Source organism: Bactrocera dorsalis, chromosome 2 (genome assembly GCF_023373825.1).
Source record: "Bactrocera dorsalis isolate Fly_Bdor chromosome 2, ASM2337382v1, whole genome shotgun sequence".
In the NCBI taxonomy this organism is placed as follows: Eukaryota; Metazoa; Arthropoda; class Insecta; order Diptera; family Tephritidae; genus Bactrocera; species Bactrocera dorsalis.
The window spans coordinates 59186826-59198790 of record NC_064304.1 but is presented as its reverse complement, the minus strand read 5'-3'; positions in this window follow the sequence as shown (position 1 = coordinate 59198790).

Here is an 11965-nt window from a genome sequence, read left to right as displayed (position 1 = left end):
AACCGGTTTTTGACCCATAGTATCTTAGCCAAAGTTGGTCCGAATAATCTGTAGAATATTTCCTGCTTTCGCGAATTTTTAGAAAAAAATTAACTCGTTCTAATGTACATAATTTTTACGTGTTTACAACCTGCTGCCAGGGACTATAATAGTTTTGTTCACTTTACGTTTGTACATATAATCTAAAACTAAGCGAAATACATAAAGGGTTACATATACATACTATGTATATAAATGATCAGGTGACTGTCATAAAAATTGAGATATCTTGACGAAACTTGGTGTACGGGTTTCTTAGCACAAAAAAAATACGAGTTCGTAGATGGGCGTAATCGGACCATTGCCACGCCCACAAAATACATTTATTTTTAAGTGGGTGTGGTCTCCGCCTCTATAAGTTGAATGTACGTAACTCCTAACTCAGTAAAGCTACAGCAACGAAATTCACCCACTACAAATATTATAAGAACCCTTACCAACAGCGTGGAAATGGATGAAATCGGAAAATAACACCACTCTTTCCTCATAAAATGGTACTGGTTAAAAATTAAAATCGCAATAAGTAAATACGCCAGAGACATTAAATTTTACCTCCGAGACGGTAAAAGTGGCCTCTATCGGAGCCCGTATGAAAATTGGACAACAGGCGTGGCACCGCCTACTTTTTGAGGAAATCTCATATTTCGGAACTCAACGGACCGATTTCGACTAAATTTAGTACGTGACATTCCTCACATAGTGTGAATATGGGCAAACCACGCCTACTTTTCATATAACACAATTTTAAATTACATTTCCCTCTCTAATACACAAATCAGGAAGCAATTGATATAACCGCCTAAAAATTTTCACAAATAATTCCTTAAAATATGCAAACTTATGACCAAACATTGTCAAAACCAACCAAAACTGTTCAAGCCTCTAGGTACCGCAAGTGTGTTTTCGAATATCCGGCTGATTTTACTCCATATGATTTGTGTTTGTGTGTGAGATACCTCAATGAAATCGATTTAACATTATTTTAGTATGTGGCATGTTAATAGTTAATAGATAAAATCGGGTCGATACTAATCCAACTCCCATTTACTACGTATAATGATTTTCGTTTTCTGACCAATCTTATGTGGAATTGGTCGGTCAGTATAAGAGTTATATATTGTATATGTGTATATAAAATTCCTAAGATTCCGAACCTCGGTTGACATTTTACATCTTAAAGCATTTCCCCGGCATTGGTTCTTGCAAGTTGCAAGAGTACAAATATAAAATGTTTGGTTGCACCCGAACTTATCCCTTTCTTACTTGTTTTTTGGTTTTTAATTTCAACCGAAGATGATAATAATAAGCACCCAGTGTAATTATTTCATTTACAATATATATACATATACTTGTATAACTGAAACCATCCAGGTTAACATATGCATTAATTTATTAATGTAAAGGGTGATTTTTTAAGAGCTTGATAACTTTTTTAAAAAAAAAAACGCATAAAATTTGCAAAATCTCATCGGTTCTTTATTTGAAACGTTAGATTGGTTCATGACATTTACTTTTTGAAGATAATTTCATTTAAATGTTGACCACGGCTGCGTCTTAGGTGGTCCATTCGGAAAGTCCAATTTTGGGCAACTTTTTCGAGCATTTCGGCCGGAATAGCCCGAATTTCTTCGGAAATGTTGTCTTCCAAAGCTGGAATAGTTGCTGGCTTATTTCTGTAGACTTTAGACTTGACGTAGCCCCACAAAAAATAGTCTAAAGGCGTTAAATCGCATGATCTTGGTGGCCAACTTACGGGTCCATTTCTTGAGATGAATTGTTGTCCGAAGTTTTCCCTCAAAATGGCCATAGAATCGCGAGCTGTGTGGCATGTAGCGCCATCTTGTTGAAACCACATGTCAACCAAGTTCAGTTCTTCCATTTTTGGCAACAAAAAGTTTGTTAGCATCGAACGATAGCGATCGCCATTCACCGTAACGTTGCGTCCAACAGCATCTTTGAAAAAATACGGTCCAATGATTCGCTCTTCACCCCAAATGCGGCAATTTTGCTTATTTACGTAGCCATTCAACCAGAAATGAGCCTCATCGCTGAACAAAATTTGTCGATAAAAAAGCGGATTTTCTGCCAACTTTTCTAGGGCCCATTCACTGAAAATTCGACGTTGTGGCAGATCGTTCGGCTTCAGTTCTTGCACGAGCTGTATTTTATACGGTTTTACACCAAGATCTTTGCGTAAAATCTTCCATGTGGTCGAATAACACAAACCCAATTGCTGCGAACGGCGACGAATCGACATTTCACGGTCTTCAGCCACACTCTCAGAAACAGACGCAATATTCTCTTCTGTACGCACTGTACGCATTCGTGTGGTTGGTTTAATGTCCAATAAAGTAAACTGAGTGCGAAACTTGGTCACAATCGCATTAATTGTTTGCTCACTTGGTCGATTATGTAGACCATAAATCGGACGTAAAGCGCGAAACACATTTCGAACCGAACACTGATTTTGGTAATAAAATTCAATGATTTGCAAGCGTTGCTCGTTAGTAAGTCTATTCATGATGAAATGTCAAAGCATACTGAGCATCTTTCTCTTTGACACCATGTCTGAAATCCCACGTGATCTGTCAAATACTAATGCATGAAAATCCTAACCTCAAAAAAATCACCCGTTATATACCATATAGTATGTGCATATTAACAAATTAATACATGTGTTGACGTAGATGGTTTCAGTTATATATGTACGAGTATATACATATATTGTAAATGAAATAATTACACTGGGTGCTTATTATTATCATCTTCGGTTGAACTTAAAAACCAAACACGGTACCGGTACAAGTATATACACGTATTAAATACATATTCTTAGACATCTCTAAGAAAGTCTCTCCAAGTAGGAGGTCTATATTGTAACGGGAAGTTCTTATGCCTTGCAATTATTTATTGCTTTGTTATTATTATCTGGCAGAAATATCAATTCTCGCTTCCAACTTCTTTAACAATTTTTGTAACAAATTTTTTGTTATTATTTTAAGGCAACATTTTTTAATAATCAATTTTATAATTCAATTGTACATATTACAATACATAAAATATGTGTACCAAAACTAGTCCGGTCAATTTAGACATAGAAATACTGATCAAAGAAAGAAAATTCCGGTTAAGCTGAATTTTTGTAGAGACCTTAAGTTTACAATAAAAAATAAAGTGTCAAAAGTCCTCATCGATCCCATGTGTGCTAAAGAATTTATTCGAGGTTAAAGGTCAAAATTTTAGGTTTTTTGGTTTTTTCTCAAAAAACGGTTACAACAAAGTGGAACAAAGTGTAGATCTTAAAATTCTCTATAAAAATAGTCACCATGATTTTTTTTTAAGACCCACTATTTCCCAGATATTGCGCTTGTAAGAATCACCTTCTACATAACGTGCACCCACTCCAAACACCCCCTGTGAGGTAGTGTACTCGGCGCGTTTTTTTAAGGGGGTATACTAGTCTAGAAATGCTATTTAACGGCATTTTTTAAAGTCCAATAAAAAAAAAAAACTAAGAACATTTTTACTATCCAATTTTCTATCAGATATTTATTGATATTTTAAGAATGCAAAAAAAAAAATTGGGGTTAATTTGATTAATTGCGGCGTGGTGGCGTGGCGGGGGTTGAAAATAAGGGGGCGCCCTTCCTGACACGATTCCAACACTTTGGGCGATCCGAAAAAAAAAATAAAAAAAATTTTTAATCAGTACAAATGCCGCTATCGTCTGAACTAGGATAAATAAAAAAAAAAAATTGTCAGTAAATGGCGACTGTTTGAATTTTTTCCCCGTTTTTTGGAAAAGATCAAAATTTTTTAAAAATAGTAAAAGTGAAAATTTTTTAATAATCCTTGTTCCAACCATAGAGAGATACAGTGGGGAGCAAAACCGTCAACATGTTTACTGAATGCGACTAAAGATCCTTATAACTTTTTTTTTACTAGCAGTATCGGCAACATTCATACACCAAAATGAAGATAATAATTCAATTTATTAAAAATAGAAAACAGAACACCTTTTATTTATTCTTGAACGAAAATGTACGATAAATTCCTTTTACAAGTCATTTTGACAGTTTTGCACTTGTACACTTAGACCCAAGTTCTTTACAGGGCTTAGTACTTTGTCCATAGATATAAAGAAGGTCCACACCAAATTTCAAGTTAATCGGTTCATTAGAACTTGAAAAATCATGTCAGAAGTGTTGAAAATAGTAGTTTCGAGAAAAACGCGATTAAAGTTTTACGTTATACGATATTCGCTTAACCGTTGTACGATATTCGCTCACTAAAATGGCTATAACTTTAAAAATAATTTGAGTTTTGAAAAATCCTTTTAGGGAGATATTTTTGAATATCAAAACTATCGAAATATGAAAAAAAATTCGATGTTTTCAAATTTCTAGACTAGAATACCCCCTTAACGTGATTTCCCCGATAGACCTAATCCACGAACCTTTTTGACGTTATTTTCAGGAACAATACTTATTTAAGAGTATTAAACTTATTGATATTGTTTATTGAGTTTAACTGTCGTCATAATTTCTTTTTGTTTCTTTAATCTGACCCATATTCTTCATAATCAACTTCAACAATCATGCTTTCTTCTTCTTTTTCTACCTGTTGCTCAATATTCAGAAATTGTTGAAATGAAGATGAGTCATTGTCTCTTCATCAAAATCACATGAATCTTCCTCTTGTGTATTTAATTGAATATTCGAGCAAGACAGACCTTGGCAATTGGTACAAGTTGAAGAACACTGAAACCAAACCGCAGTCATTATGCTATGACTAATATTTGTGCAGACTAACTTGAAATGATCCAAATTGTGGCGCTTGTTTTTAAGAATTACTTGTTCCAAAAAAAAAAGATAATGATTCGGGAATATCGTTATTTATATCTTCAAACATTCTACCCGGTGGCGTGTACATAGTACAATATTATCAAACACACAGCTTTGGACATCTTCTCGAATAATTTCTGCTGCAGCTTTCAAAGTTTTTAACTGTTTTTCCTTGTCGTTTAAGTTTTTGTTATCAGACCAGGCTTGACTTAAAATGTCTTGATAATTGTCTACAAAATAAATAAATGTTAACTTTACAGGCTTCTCTGTAATAATAATCCTACTTCTATATTTTAGTTTCAATCGTATTTTGATAATCCTGTTTTCTAAAGCTACATTTTGACATATATTCTTCAATTCATCCAACGAAAACTGACAATCATCACTACTTTCAATGAAATTAAAAATTTCCTACATTGCAGAATTTATAACCTCACTTTGAGGACGGCCAATTTTACCGCCATTATTAGGTCTCAGGAAGGATTTGTAACAATTGTCATTGTATTTTGGGTAAGCAGCGACTATATCAAACTCAAAATTAATACGTGCAAAGACAGCTTTTGATACCTCATCAGAACAATCTTTAGCTAATTTTAAAATCGAGTCTTTGAATGTAAGAGTAGAAACTTTATGAATTTTTCGGCGATGCTTAAGCGCTTTCTTCTTCTCTGCTCCGCTCATCCGCTTCATCGCCACAAAATAAGCAGTATTCTTTTAACCCATTCAAGCCCACGGCGAACCGGATGGGTTAGGAGCGCGAAATTTAAGAAAGTTTTTTCAATTGAGATTAAAAACAAGGGAAAATAAAAATTGTGTTCATAGTTTATCTGGCTTCCGCTGTGGAAGGTGTTACATATATGTAACAGTGGGCAGTACCTTATAGTTTCTGACTTCATCCTTTTTCACGTAAAATACAATTTTCATAATTTGTTTTATTAAAATTAATGCTCAGTACTTTATTCTAGCGAAAATCGAGATAACATTGGCACAATAAAGCAATTCAGATTGAAAGAATAATTAACACTTATACTCTTATTACATTGTTGTTCATACTTATATTTTATTATTTTCAAAATAATGATATTTTTCAAAGCATTTTGCGCACAAGCCCACATCACGTTTTTTGCACATAGAAGATGGATGGGATTTACAGTTAAGATCAGCGCAACGACGCCTTTTTTGCCGGGTATTTCGACCGCAAAATGATTTAGTCCATCAAAACGGCTGGAGTATTTCACTTCATCACTGGCTACTCGGCGATAACTCTGAGAAGGCTTTGTAACTCCAAAATTTTTGCAGTATCTGGAGGCAATAGCTCTGCGGAAATCCAATTGGGTTACGCTTTCCCCACCTTTACGATGCAAAAGTCAAGCATTTTGAACCGACACGTCTATAAGCCATGTGAACATCGAGTACCACCATTTCCTTCCACGAGCACCATTCCTATATGCATTGACGTTCCGATCCATTCTATCAGTTCCACCCATGAATTTGTTGTATTGCAAAATGGAATGTGGCAAAGGAACCATTACCCTTTGTCTTTCGGCCCGCGAATATCTTCCGATGGTAGTCAATGGTAATTTGCCATGTATGGTTGAAGCAACACTTACGACTGCACTGTCAACCCATTTGGTCACTTTTATGCCTGTATCTTTCATTATTGCACTTTCCACATGGCCCCGCTCTCGTTTTTTCAATTCCTCTCTTGAATTTGGAGGGCATGATTTTGGAATCATATTTTCTCGAATGGTGCCTGTTCCTTGGTAACCCCGTTCTTTCAGTCCAACTAGCGCCGAGGTAGTAGTGAATAAGTTGTCGAAGTGGAGGGAAAACTCCACTTTATGGTTTCATCGAATTCATCCAACAAGCAAAACAACGGCGTTATGTTTATGCCATATTTATGATATTCTGTTTTCATACGAGGATTTGTTCCCTGATACATTACAAAATTTATTAAATATCCAAGAGGGGTATTCAAACTCCACATTTTGTACCCGAATCTTAATGGTTTGCCTCTTTTGAATTGTTTACAACCATGACGTCCATAATACTCTATCATCGATTCATCGTAGGACAGGTTCCTCTCGGGATGAAAGTGCTTCTGGAAATGCTGTTTCAAGGCATCAGTATATGGTCGTAGCTTCCATATTTTACCATTTATCTGCTGCTTTGCATTATCTATGAAATGTATGCTGCGGAAAATTGTATCAAAACGGTTTCTGCGCATAGCATCGCTAATCATCACATTCAGAAAATCTGTTTCATTTGACCAATACCCTCTTCTTACAGGAAGAAAGGAGTAACCAGTGACTATAAGTATTCCAATGAAAACACGCATTTCTTGTGTTGTTATTTGTGGGTTCACCTGACCACAGTATACGACATAGCTATTGCTTTCCGTACAAAGCATTTCAATCAATTCGTCATCAAAAAATTTTTCAAATTGCTCATGAGGCGATAGGTTAACGCAGTCAAGATAGCTTGGCTCTGGAAAAATTTGTTGGTACCTTGTATTATTATCCTCAACCCACTGAATTATAGGATCTCTTCTTTGTTTAGCTCGTTTTGTTGGTCCTGGCTTCTTTTTCTTTTGCTTTGGCAATTTTTCTGAGCAGCAGTCGGTTTTAAGGTTGGTGGTCGTTTACTCCGTTTTTTGGTTTCAGAGGGTAATAAGTTTTTACAAACAATCTTACTCGGTGTTTTTTCCAAAATCAAACTGGAAGTTGACGACTCAAATGTTGGTAAAGTGGCATCTAAGACATCAACATCCAAATTGTGGGACGAATAGTTCAAGACATCCCTTAGCGCTTCATCCAAGAAATCTTCCTCAGCAGTATTCCGCATGATAACTTGGCAGGATTGCGTTAACTGTGCTTTAGGCAAATTATCTGGTCGTCCACTGCCATCCTCATCGCCAGAATCTTCATCTGTTTCAATATATTTACCTCTCGGAGGTTCAATAACTATTTTTTCAATAATCTCATCCCCATCATCATCTGACATCAATTCTTCAAAGATATTTGTTGCTTTCTCCAATGTCAAACAAGTATATCTGAACATAAATATAAACTTTTATGACACACACATAAAAATAAAGTTATAATATTCTTGTGTAGTTATGCACACGGATATAAAAACACTGAGATAAGTTCCCTGTTGCTAATACCTAACATAACCAGCAAAAAGTACGGGGGATGCCCACTGTTACATATGTATGTGTAACGCTTTCATTATCGGCTCTTCAGGGAGCACTCCTCACAGGAAATATTTTTTCTCACATTTTTATAACTTTCTTTGCATATTTATCATTAACTTTTAATAAACAATATTCTTCTTATCAGACATATAAATATATAATATCTATATTTACCTTCGACGTGATGTCATTTCTCCGCTTTTACCACTTCTAAAAAACTTCACTTCGCGCACAAGTAACTGCGTTGAAATTGAAAAGAGAACTGACTTGATTTTCCAAACGAATCGCTTGCAGTGCTGTATTCTAATAAATGGTAGACTTAAATTCTGATTCGTAGAAGTATGCTGCTCTCAGCTAGCGCTTAAAGTTTGAATGCGGTGCGTTACATATACTTATGTAACAGTGGGCTTGAATGGGTTAAGCAAAAGCCGGACTCACTTACTCGTGTTCTAGTACAAGGTGGACTTACTTTTAAATTACTGGCCTGTTCTTCCTCACGTTGTCTTTTAGCTGCAGAGATTGAAGTTTTCCGGGTGTACGATTTTCTACAATCCACGTGGATTGACTCTTGACTTTTCAAATAATCAGTAAATCACTTCTCGCGGTACTTGCATCCATTAAAGTTAGCATTCCACGACTGACAACAACAGTTTCATCTTCAGTCAAGATTTTATTACAAATAAAGCAAAATTTTGACATTTTTTTGATCAGCACAAACTATAATGGTAAACGCTTGTAATAAATACGTATATTCACTTGAACTGCAGGTTTAACACTAAGAGAAGCAGGTAGGTGAACAACACCACACGCACAACGGGATATCCAGATGTTATTCAAGGCCATACAAGGAGAGAGGATTCTGTTAGAGACTAGTGGTCTTTTGAGAGTATATTTTCTTAGAACAGTGTATATAATATATACATATATAAAAGGGACACAAGTAGGCATTTTTGTTTGCTTCACTACCTGAATATGTATATGTGTGCTCATTATGTAGAAGGTGATTCTTACAAGCGCGATATCTGGGAAATGGTGGGCCTTAGGAAAAAAATCATAGGGACCATTTTTATAGAGAATTTTAAGATCTACACTTTGTTCCACTGTGTTCTGGGGTATTTTTTCGATAAAACTAACCGGTTTTGAGAAAAAACCAAAAAACCTAAAATTTTGACCTTTGACCTCGAATAAGTTCTTTAGCACACAATGAAATTCTAAACATTATTGAATACAATGGAAAAAAATTGCAAATCATGATATATTAGAAATGACCAAAACGACACTTAAAAATCATATCATCCCTATTGGAAAAGCCGGCATAAATATTTTTTTTAAAAGATACCAATCATCCATTTAAGGTTCGCTTTTACATCAAACATTTTAAAATAGAGTCCAAATATTTAAAAATTAATAGTTTTACTTTCCTGTCATGTCCCGTGGAAGTTTCTCTTATTTACCCCCAAAATATCGGGACTATATAATGCTTTCAGTAAACTGCCCTGATGTTGTTCCTTTAAATTTACCCAAATAGGAATGGATCATATGCATCTTTACAGCCGATGATGGGGAAATCATGTCAGTGATACACTTGTCATAATTGCCAGCCTTATATTTTTTCCTCATTGCTAAGTAACTTCTGGAAAATATCACAATATATAATTTTTTTTATTTGAGATATCCTACAAAAATGTCAGCTTTTATTTTCGCCTCTGAAATCATTGGAAAAGAACTTCAAATATTTGAAAGCTTCGAACTTTTGATTAAGAGCCTTTATAAATTGTTTAATAAGGTCCAACTTCAAATGTATTAAAGGGGGGCATTATAATAGTTTTAGGATCCACATTTGCTTATAATTTCACAATGCGCTTTGCCACTTTTTTGGCGGTAGAGAGCAACATTATTCCTCTTATCCCAAAGGCAAAGATAACAAGAGTATTTAGTATACCCATCTTGCATTCCAGCCAAAAATACTGCATCTTTAAGTATTGAATAACTTTCAATTGAATTTCACATATTTAATTGCCGTTAATAGCATTCTAGAGGTATGATAAGCCATTCAGTTGAATTACAAGTACTTAGCCTTTCATTTCTTCTCTTTTATTGGCGTAGAAACCGCTTACGCAGTTATAGGCGAGTAAACTACAGCGCGCCAGTCGTTTCTTCTTTTCGCACGGTGGCGCCAATCGGAGATTCCAAGGGAAACCAGGTCCTTCTCCACCTGGTTTTTCCAACGAAGTGGAGGTCCTCCTCTTCTTCCGCCGGCGGGTACTGCGTCGAAAGGAGAGTTTTCGTCCATTCGGTCGACATGACCTACCCAGCGTAGTCGCTGTCTTTTAATTCGCTGAACTATCGTCGACAGCTTGGAGAAGTCCTTCCTGATCGTGACGGAATTTCGGTGTTGCTCAACGTCAGTTTACACAGCCGTATTAGTTTTGGGGGATACCAAATTCAGACAGGGTGGTATAAAGGTACCTATTTTTCGTGCTGTCAGCTAGCTTTGAAACCTCTTTTCACGGGTTTTTTCCAAGATTCGGTGAGTTGTTGATTTTCTAGGCCTAAAGCAACACTAATAAGGCCCAATCTCTTTGTTGACAGTGGGACTTAATCTTTCACAAATGATGCTCAATAGAACCTCATGCGATGTTGAGAAAACTTATCCACAGTAGTTGGCGCAGGTTGTGGAGTCACCATATCTGTGGATTTGGACCTAAAAAACAGGTGATGCAAGATCCATATCAGTTCTTCACCGCCGTATTTGAATAGCTCGGGCGGCAATCCATCGGCCCACGATTGTTGTTTAGCCTTCCCATCCGGAGACACCCGGGCAACTTGATAAATTTTCTTATGCTGGAATATAGTACCACAGATGACCATTTTTCGGGCCACGGCGAAGTCGATCAGCCTCAATCCAATTGGGTATAATTTATCGCGAAGGCTGAATATATCGACCGTTTAGCCCAAGGCACCTTATTTTCCCACCGCGCTTCTAGAAGGTATTTTTGGTCACATCGTCCTCTCTACGGAGTATGGCCAGCCTTTCGTCCACTGGTGTGAATGTCAGTATACGGTGAAGGAGCCTCTCCCCCACAACGAAGGCCACACCAAATTTGCGCTCCCTTATCGTCTCAGTCCTTGTCTAGTCCATCGCACTTCTTGGACGGCGGTGATTTCACTCCGGTGGATGAACGTCTAGCTACAATCCGAATCAAAGCGAAATTCTTCAACATATTGCTGATTTGCGCCCTATGAGAGCTGCCCCCGCTACGATATCAAAATAACCTATTTCTGATGTTATCCAGTGAATTTGTTCTATTGTTGAATGCTTATTTCTAAAACCGAACTGATGCGATGGGATTAACTGCTTTTCGTCGATTACAGATTTTAATCTTAGATAAATTAATTTTTCAAAAAGTTTTGAGATTTGTGAAATTGGTCCATTTGACGAGACTTCGGCAACTTTCTAAAGGCGTGAAAAAGGTGTCAGGCGAATTGCTGTATTGAAAAGGTAGGTGAGCTTCCGTAAACATTTGTATTGTAACTGCTTTAACACTTCAGCTGTAATTAAGTTGAAGCCAGCTGCTTTCTTAACTTTAAGCTTTTTAAGTTCACTAATGGTGATTGCTGGGATTTTTGCGTGATCCTGTTGAATACTACTGAGGAACGCGATTTCACTATCCTCGTTTGGACGAAAAGTTTCAGCTAGGTGTTTTGTAAATGCATTAGCTTTATCACAATCACTTCTAGCCCATGTATTGGAAGCAACTTTTAGTGATGCAACGTGACTTGTTGAACGTTTCAGATACTTTGTACTTTTCCTGAGTGAGTAATGATCTTTTTTCTCAAGGGATAGTTGAGATAAATATTTATCAATTGACTCATTCTTAACATG